Source organism: Macadamia integrifolia, unplaced genomic scaffold (assembly GCF_013358625.1).
Source record: "Macadamia integrifolia cultivar HAES 741 unplaced genomic scaffold, SCU_Mint_v3 scaffold2289, whole genome shotgun sequence".
In the NCBI taxonomy this organism is placed as follows: domain Eukaryota; kingdom Viridiplantae; phylum Streptophyta; class Magnoliopsida; order Proteales; family Proteaceae; genus Macadamia; species Macadamia integrifolia.
In genome coordinates, this window is record NW_024868617.1 from 9,637 (window position 1) to 17,952 (window position 8,316).

General features: G+C 36.5%; 1 long non-coding RNA gene across 1 annotated transcript; it reads right to left on the reverse strand.

Moving 5' to 3' along the window:
* Positions 1 to 3,723: 3,723 nt before the first annotated feature.
* On the reverse strand, positions 3,724 to 4,531 carry LOC122066201. The gene is made up of 2 exons (XR_006136278.1): positions 4,345 to 4,531; positions 3,724 to 4,127 (listed from the first exon to the last, which is right to left on the reverse strand). It is a non-coding gene; the product is annotated as an uncharacterized LOC122066201 (long non-coding RNA).
* Positions 4,532 to 8,316: the final 3,785 nt, after the last annotated feature.

Below are 8,316 nucleotides of genomic sequence, written 5' to 3' on the forward strand. Positions count from 1 at the left end.
TGCGTAAATCTTTTGCAATTGGTGATAAGGTCTTATTGTACAACTCTCGATTACATCTTTTCCCTGGTAAGCTTAGAACCCGATAAGATGGCCCGTTTATTGTCCATAATGTATATCCCCATGGGGCTATCGAGATTCTGAATCCAGGAACAAAGGTAATTTCGAAGGTTAATGGTCAACGTTTGAAACCATTCCTCGAGTTTCTTAATACTGGTAGTGAAGAGGTCATGGATCTCTATGAACCTCTTTACACTAATGATTAACTTTTAATCAGGTATGACCCCCTTGCATTGTCTTCGTTTTTAATTCTTTCCATGCATTGAGGACATTGCATGACATAAGTGTGGGGGAGGGAAACAAGTTTCTGCTTTTTCCACTTTGTTTTATTTGTTTTTCTTTTTGTTTTTTTTTTAGCTTGCTAAAGGATGAAGTCATACTTTGGTTTTTGGCTAATGATCATACCATTCGGTTGCTTGATGTATGAAAATAAAAGTTTTGACTAAGGTATCCATTTTGAATGTATAAAAACCCTGTTGAGAAGAAAGAAACAAGCATGTCTTGAGATGGAACTTTCTTTTGAAAAATAAGAGACCCCTGCTTTATGGTGTTGGACCATATGTAAGTCTGTGGGTTCCTTATACTTTTGATTTGGAGTTGAGACCTTCTTTTTAATTTGGCATGGGTTGACAAATGCACAATTTTAAATGAAATGTGAAATGTGGTATAAAGAAGAATAAGAGTTGATTCCCTTGGAGCTAGACAGGGCATTGCGCCTCAGGAAGCGTGGTGTCTTGATCGAAATTCCTTGGGAGGAAACTTCTGAAGGAACTCTAGCATCACTGTCTTTGTGGGCATATACAAAATGCGAAGCTACATAGTAACTTGGGTGTCTGGTGTTTGCTCCACCATGTCATTCAAGCCAAAAGTAGTGGAGTAGAATAGAGTTTATTAAGCAAAAAAAAAAAAAAAAAAAATGTGCAAATGTCATTAATGCTTAGTAATATGTTTTGGTCAAAAACACTCCAACGCCTTAGTCATTGGTTCCCTATTTCTTCACAAGTGGTTTTGCCTTAAGATAAGGATGTTTTGGAAGAGACGAGGTGAGATCCAAATTAAGAAATATGCTAGTGCCTGGAATTGATCAAGGGTAATAAAAGTTCAAGCGTGGGGGTCCCTTGTAAGAAAAATTATCTTTGCTCTGGATCGGTATGAACCTTACCTTTAACTAAGGTTGGGATTTATTTATTCTGAATTTTGGGTGAATATTCACTGGAAACACCTACAAGACACAATTCGTCCACTAGGATAACTTAGGGGTTTAAAAACTTGTTGCACATGCTAAATGCAACTGTGATTCCTACGAAAGTGAGTTAGGCCTTTTCTTTCATTTATTTATTTATTTATCTTGGTCGAGGACGAGCAAAAGTCAAGTATGGGGAAATTTGATGAGCACAATAATGTGTGAAATCTTAGGGATATAAGTGTACATTTTATCCTACTTTGGATAGTATTACTTTTATTTTTCTTATTTTTGTTAGTTTTCAAGTCTACAAGAGAAAGTGCTTAAAGTGAATCAAGAACCAGTCCAAAGGTGGGGACCCACTCATTGGTACCACATCCTCTCTCCTACAAAATCCTGAAGACTATTTTTTCTCCTTGCCACCTCACAAGATTTTGAAAATGCTATGCAAAGAGTCCTTTCTGATTCTATCAAGATTGTAAGGTATTGGTAAATATTGTAAGGAATGAATAGAATTTGTTAATTTTGAAAACAGATTCTCTCTTTCCTCACACAATATCTCAGAGAATAAAGATTTTTACCAAAATTTAATTTAATTTAATTTTTTTTTTTTTTAAAGAAGACTTGTAAAAGGAAGGAGACAAGAAAAAAACCCTATAAAAGTCCCTTCCTCCCCCCTCCTATTTTATTATTCCCCTTAGTTTATTTTCTAGTTTATGCTTAATTTTCTTCTCTCTCTCCCTCTCTCACTCTTTAGTTTTAGTTCTTCTCTATTTTTGCTTTAATTACTTTTGTAATAGTTTTTTATGTCAATTAATGCAAGCATTCTTTTATTCTTATTCAGCCTTTTATGTTTATGATTTATGATTTATGCAATTGAGTTGTAATTTTTAAAGTTATAGTTCTAGGCTTAGATCTAGGTGACAAGATCATGAGCCGTGGAGCATCTTTTTTTTTAAAGTTCAGTTTTTTTTTTTTCAAGATTTGTTTTCTCTAGTACTAGAAATTTCAGATTTAGTTTATTCAAGATCTGATTTTTAGTACTGGTAGTATCTCAAATTACCCAAGCTTTCAAGTTCAAGCATTGATTCAAGTAAGTAGGCTCCTTCAGTAGTCTTCTCTCCCCCCTCTCATTCCCTCTTCTGACTACCCTTTCTTTTTTAATTTAGGATTTTAATTTCAGTCGTTACATTATTGTTATCCCTTTCCCCCAAGGTTCATGGTTAGTGTATATGTTGGTTTTGCCCCTCCTAGCCATAGAACCATCAATTTATTACTTTTATTTTAATTGTCTCCCTTTCCCTAAAGCTAAATAGAGTAACCCTTGTAAGAGTGACTCTCTAGTCAAGTAGGGAAGCTCATACTATGATGCATCTCTTGGGCTAAGTAGAGAAATCTACTTGTGAGTCTCTCTCTAGCTTTCTCCCATTTCTTTAACTTTATTTTTATTTCAATATTTTTTCCTTTATTTATTATTATTATTATTATTTTAAATTACGTGGGTTATTTATTTTCAGTTATTTATTTATTTAATTTTAATTGCGTGGCTTGCGTCTTTAAATTCTTAGATGACGAATGGTTAGGACGTTATTTTAGATACATATGTTTATGACGATAATTAGAATTAGATCACAACCATTAATCGGTTCACTTTCGCATTATTAAAAGAAATAAAAAAATACAATGGCTGCTCTCCATGTGTTCGACCCGTAACTACACTGATTCGTATGCTTGCGGTTACATTTTAAATCCCAACAATGCACATTAAAATAAGTTTGACCAAAACATACCTTTATCAATACAACTCGGATTTAAGCAATCTTAGACTTATTGGAAAATTTTGTGCTCTACCCAATGCAAAAAGTCTCATGTAAAATAAAATCATTGGACTAGTCAAACTTATTAATTTTTTATGACTTGATGTAGCTTAATGTTGATTTTTTATAACCTGATGTGGTTTCATTATAAGTTTTTATGATATAAGGTATATCTAGCATACTAAATAATATTATAAAATATGAAAAATAAAAAATAAAACTTGGGCGCCTTGTTGCCTAAGCACTTAAGCACCCCTCCATTGCCTTGGGTCACCTTGTTGCCCTGACAACTATGACATGAATTGATAAACTACATCACCAAAGGTCCTAAGTAGACTCACTGGCATCAAATATCCAATAAGAAGAGATGGTAAGCTTTATGAATGGAATGTGCACCATAAGGTAAGGGAGAGAGTTGGGAGGTAAGACTGTGCTATGAAACAAATTCATACAAGCTATTTGCGGAGATGGATTTGGATTTCTAGATCAAATTCCGCTTGAAATGTTAATGTATCCTCTACATACATGCGGAGGGAGAGAGAGAGAGAGAGAGAGAGAGAGAGAGAGAGATCACAGAAATGTGAAAAGAAGGATAAAGTGCAATAATATGACGGACGAAAATCCACCGACTGGACATAACATAGAAAGATCTTGAGGATCCGCCAAGTCAAAACGTCTTCTGACGATCTATTGCATTGAAAGAGAAAAGGTTACAGTTACAGATTAAAAAAAAAAAAAATTGAAAGAACACGGAGGAATTGACGCGTCCACTAAATCCTAGCAGAAGAAAAAAATATACAGGTATGGTTTCGGCTAAAATTTTCAGAATCTGAATTCCAGTATGGACAAAGGCATTAACGAAGAGAGAAAATGAAGCCTGTACTTACTACCGCTAACCCCTGAGAACTCATTGTCGGATGTCTCTGGTCGCTGTTACCGTGCTTTGGATTTTATGCCTGTGATCTTAGACTTCCACCCTCTTCCTTTCCAGCTTGTCCGAGACAACAAGTTATCAAGTAGTTCACATAGAAAGGGAACGAACCTCACTTTTCAGTTTTCAGAATTCAACGCTGCAAAAGAAAGGTGGAAGAACATCAAATTTAGACCAAAAGAAACCAAAACCCACGTAAACCCTCCTGCAAATCTGGTTGGATTTAAAATAAAAAATATTGCTGCAGATCTTTTAAAGACGAGAAAATCACATGGTGATTCTAATTAAAGAAGCGAAGAAATGTGGTGGAAATGCAATTTTTTCGCCGGAATCTGAGATCTGAGCTCATAACATACCTCTCGAAGGCTGAAGTCGCACCTCTCCTCCGTGCACTTCAGTCTTTGGAGAAAAAGGGACACAAATTCAAGGGGTGAAGCATTTATGACCCTTTCAGAATTGCAAGCGGTCGGTTTGGACCGCCGATAAATAGTACGCCGGAATGACGCTTCCCGCTTTAGCTCTAATAGTTGCGGTTAAAATAGTAATGGAGTAAGGCCCTCTTTAGTACGATTTATATTTGTATTTGTCTCACTTATTTCTATTTCTATTTTTATTGTTATTTGGTATAATTTATAACACTTATTTTTATTTATTTTAAATCAGAATAAATTGAAAATCACAAATCATTGTAGAGTTTTTTGTGATTTCTGACAACAAATCAATTTTTTCGATTTTTGCACTACTTTTAATTAGCATGTGTTATATAGTTCTTCAAATCAAGGTAAAAAAGTCTTTTGATCTTTAGAAGGAATTCTAACAAAAAAACTCTCTTCCTCCTCGCTGGATTGGTTTCTATGGGAGGAAGAGGATTGCAGGCTCACGCATTTCAATCAATCTGACTATGAGACCACTCTCCGAGTAGTTGAACCTGAAATCGAGGGCTATATCAGAATGCAGTGATTTTAAACTAGTGTGATCCAACAAAGAGGGTGGTTGATACAAGGGTTTATGTGTTCTTCTTATAGTTTTTCTTGAATTAGATTCCGGCATCAAGGTTACGGTTGGGTTTAGGGTTTTGGTGAGGTTATCCTCCCCTGCCAGAGAGGGAGAGTGGAGGTTGAATCTCTTTGATCTCTAAGGAAGAAGGAATTGACGAAGAGAACAAACGGGTTGAGGTGAGAGTGATGAAAAGCTTCAATTTCTGGTGGGAAATTCGACTGAAAAACATTAGAACATCAAGTGTTCCTTGTCCGATTTCGCACCTCTCTGGTCTGATGGGTTTAAGGAGCAGCAGGAGCTGACAGAAGAGAGACCAAGAGGATAGACAAGGGTTTTATTTCTTAAGCCTTTAAGCTATATTTGGTTCTCTAGAAAAGGAAAGAAAAAAGAAGAACTTAAATTCGTACAGATTATGTACAAACAAAAGAAAAAAATGCCCCAATGTTTAGTTTGCGGAAAGAAGATTCAGTTGTTCAAAAGAGAGAGTGAGAGAGGTTGGCGAAAAATCAATTGGCGGCAGTGTAGGAAGTGGTGTGTTCGCAAGGAAACCAAGAGAGCATCTCACCTGTTTGATAAAATTACTGAAAGAAGAGAAATCATAAATTAAAGAATTTATTTTATACATAATTATACCAAACACATTTTTCATCATACAATTTATTATACAAATAGTAATCAAACGAAAATTATTTGTGGCTTTTAATCTATTATTACAAATGATTTTCAAAAAATAGGTAATAAATAAAAATATAAATTATACCAAAGAAAGCCTAAATTACAGACCTTCCTTGTATTGGACCCTAATTACATGCACCTCTGTTGTGGTTTCAAAAATTACTCTCTTCCTTTTAATTCTAAAAACTAGTATAGTCAGCCTCACCCAATTAGTATTTATTGTTAAGTGGTGACCTCATATCATCATAAACATTTAATTGATAAGAGTACCCTTAGATGAAAAATAAAGTTACATTTTTACCCTTATTTACAAATCCCATAATTGCACTGCCCTCCCTTACTCTACCTTCTTCGTTTCCATTGTTGAATCTCTGGGTGCCTCCAAACACCCCAATGACCTACAACTCTCTCGATGACTTTCAAATCCTCTTCGATGACTTGTAAATCCTTCGACAACCTACAAATCCTCCAAATAGAAAGTGAAACCTTTGTCTCCACTCTGTCTCTCCCATCTACCTCTAATTGTGTAAACCCTGACGACTTGCAACTCAGCCTTCTCTTTGTTCTCTCTCGATTGAGATGAAATTGTAATTGTGCTTGTAATTCCTAAATCAATATGTCATTCAAAACTCCATCAAAGGACAAGCAATTGTTGATCGTTTGGTTGCTCATCGTATAAAAGATGAAAGGTCACTTGATGGTGATTTCCCAAATGATGAAATCTTAGCAGTCGAAGAGAAGAGGTGGCCAAAGAATGGCAATTGTACTTTGACGGAGCAGCCAATCAGAAAGGTCATGGTGCGGGAATAATAATGGTGACACCAGATGGGTTGTATTTACCATCGTCTTTCCATCTCGACTTCTCCTATACCCACAATATTGTTGAATACAAAGCTTGTGCATTGAGCCTCGAGATAACATTAATCATTGGGTGAAGAAAATCAAGGTGTATGGTAATCCCTTTATTGTCATTTTCCAAAGCCAAATAAAGTGGAGGACCATAGATGAAAAGTTGAAGTTGTTATAACTTCACTGATAAGGGGTGAATCAGTGAGTTTAATTTTGATCCTTGAAATTGCTCGAATGCTGACTTGGCAAACTCTGTGAAACTTATCCTTGTTCGCACACAGTCGTATGCGCACTTAGCCTCTCATAGGCAATTCCAAGTGTGCACACACATTGCACAATCCACGCACATTAAATAGAATATAGTACAAACAAAGACCACCACACCAATAACACAAGGATTTTTACGAGGTTTGACAAAAGGCCTATGTCCCTAGTGTAGTGCATGTAAAGGCTTCATACCTACTCAATACACTACTTTAACTGCACCTATAGTTGGGAGTACCCACACCCAATTTTTCCAATCTACAACTAAGATGGCACACGCAGTGCCAATACAACTTGCAACACGCACTACAAAGTAGCACCCATTACCGATGCTTAGCACCCACTAAGCACCCAGCATAAATACACAATAAAATGGGGCTTATACACAATTCCCTACAATCAAGCTCTGTCTAACATGTCTACATCATTCCACTAGCATGCATTCAATATAACAGATAATATGTCGAAATCAAATCTAGAGTTAGAGAATCTCACAATCGATTGTCTGTGGTGATCTGAGAACCTCCACTGATCACAGTAACCTCCAACTTCACCTCTCAAGTGGAACTTGGTTCTTCAAGTATTTATTGACAAGTTTGATGCTCCCAAAGACCTCTCCATTGTCTTCTAGCTCTTCAATGCACCAAAGAAACCCCCAACCTCTCTTTTCCTCTTATTTCCTTGGTTTGAAATCAATGTTCCATGAATATGGCTCAACAATCTCTTCTACCTCACTTTAATGGACTAAAAACACTCCATATCAAGCAATGAACCTCATTCAATGATCAACCAAGGAGGGGGAGCTTTCTTCATCAAAATTGTAGCCTTAGCTCTTCCAAAAACCTCTTTTCTTGCTTCCATTAGATATAGCACGGAATTCTAAAGAATTTGCGATTTGGATGGATCATTTTGGCCCTATGGTTAAAAAGTTATGACCTCCTAACCAGAACAGCCCAAATGGAATCTTTCCAAGGTGGCGTGGAGTGAGCTTGTGGCACAAATCCTAGCCGTTGGATTAACTTCAAAAAGGAGATTAAATCTCAGCCATTAGATTTAATAACGATCTTAAATGCAAACCATCGATTTGGAATCCCCTCTGATGTAGGCTGTCAGGGCTTTCATCTGCTGTCAAACCGTTGCCAAGATCTTATTCGCTAGCTCAACGCAAATGGCAGAACGCTATCGACAGCCTCATTTAAAGCTGAAATAATTAATGGCTGATAGATCTAAATCTTCAGATTATAGATCAAACCATATGCTAAGGATTGGAATCTTCAGTATAGATCTGTTGCACTTGCGAAGCATATGATAGCAAAGAGACTCGGTGTAGCGTAGCAACATGGCACAGCAATATGCCCAATCATTTAGGAGCCTCATGATGGAATATTACGTGTCTCTTGTCAGCGTAAATCTTTAGCAGCTCTCAGATGGGCACCAGGGTTACATGGCCTAGCCACAACCCTCCATATGGAATCAAATAACTTATCCTTATAATAGCCAATCCCTTCTCCCTTATATTCTTATGCTGAAAACTCCCACTG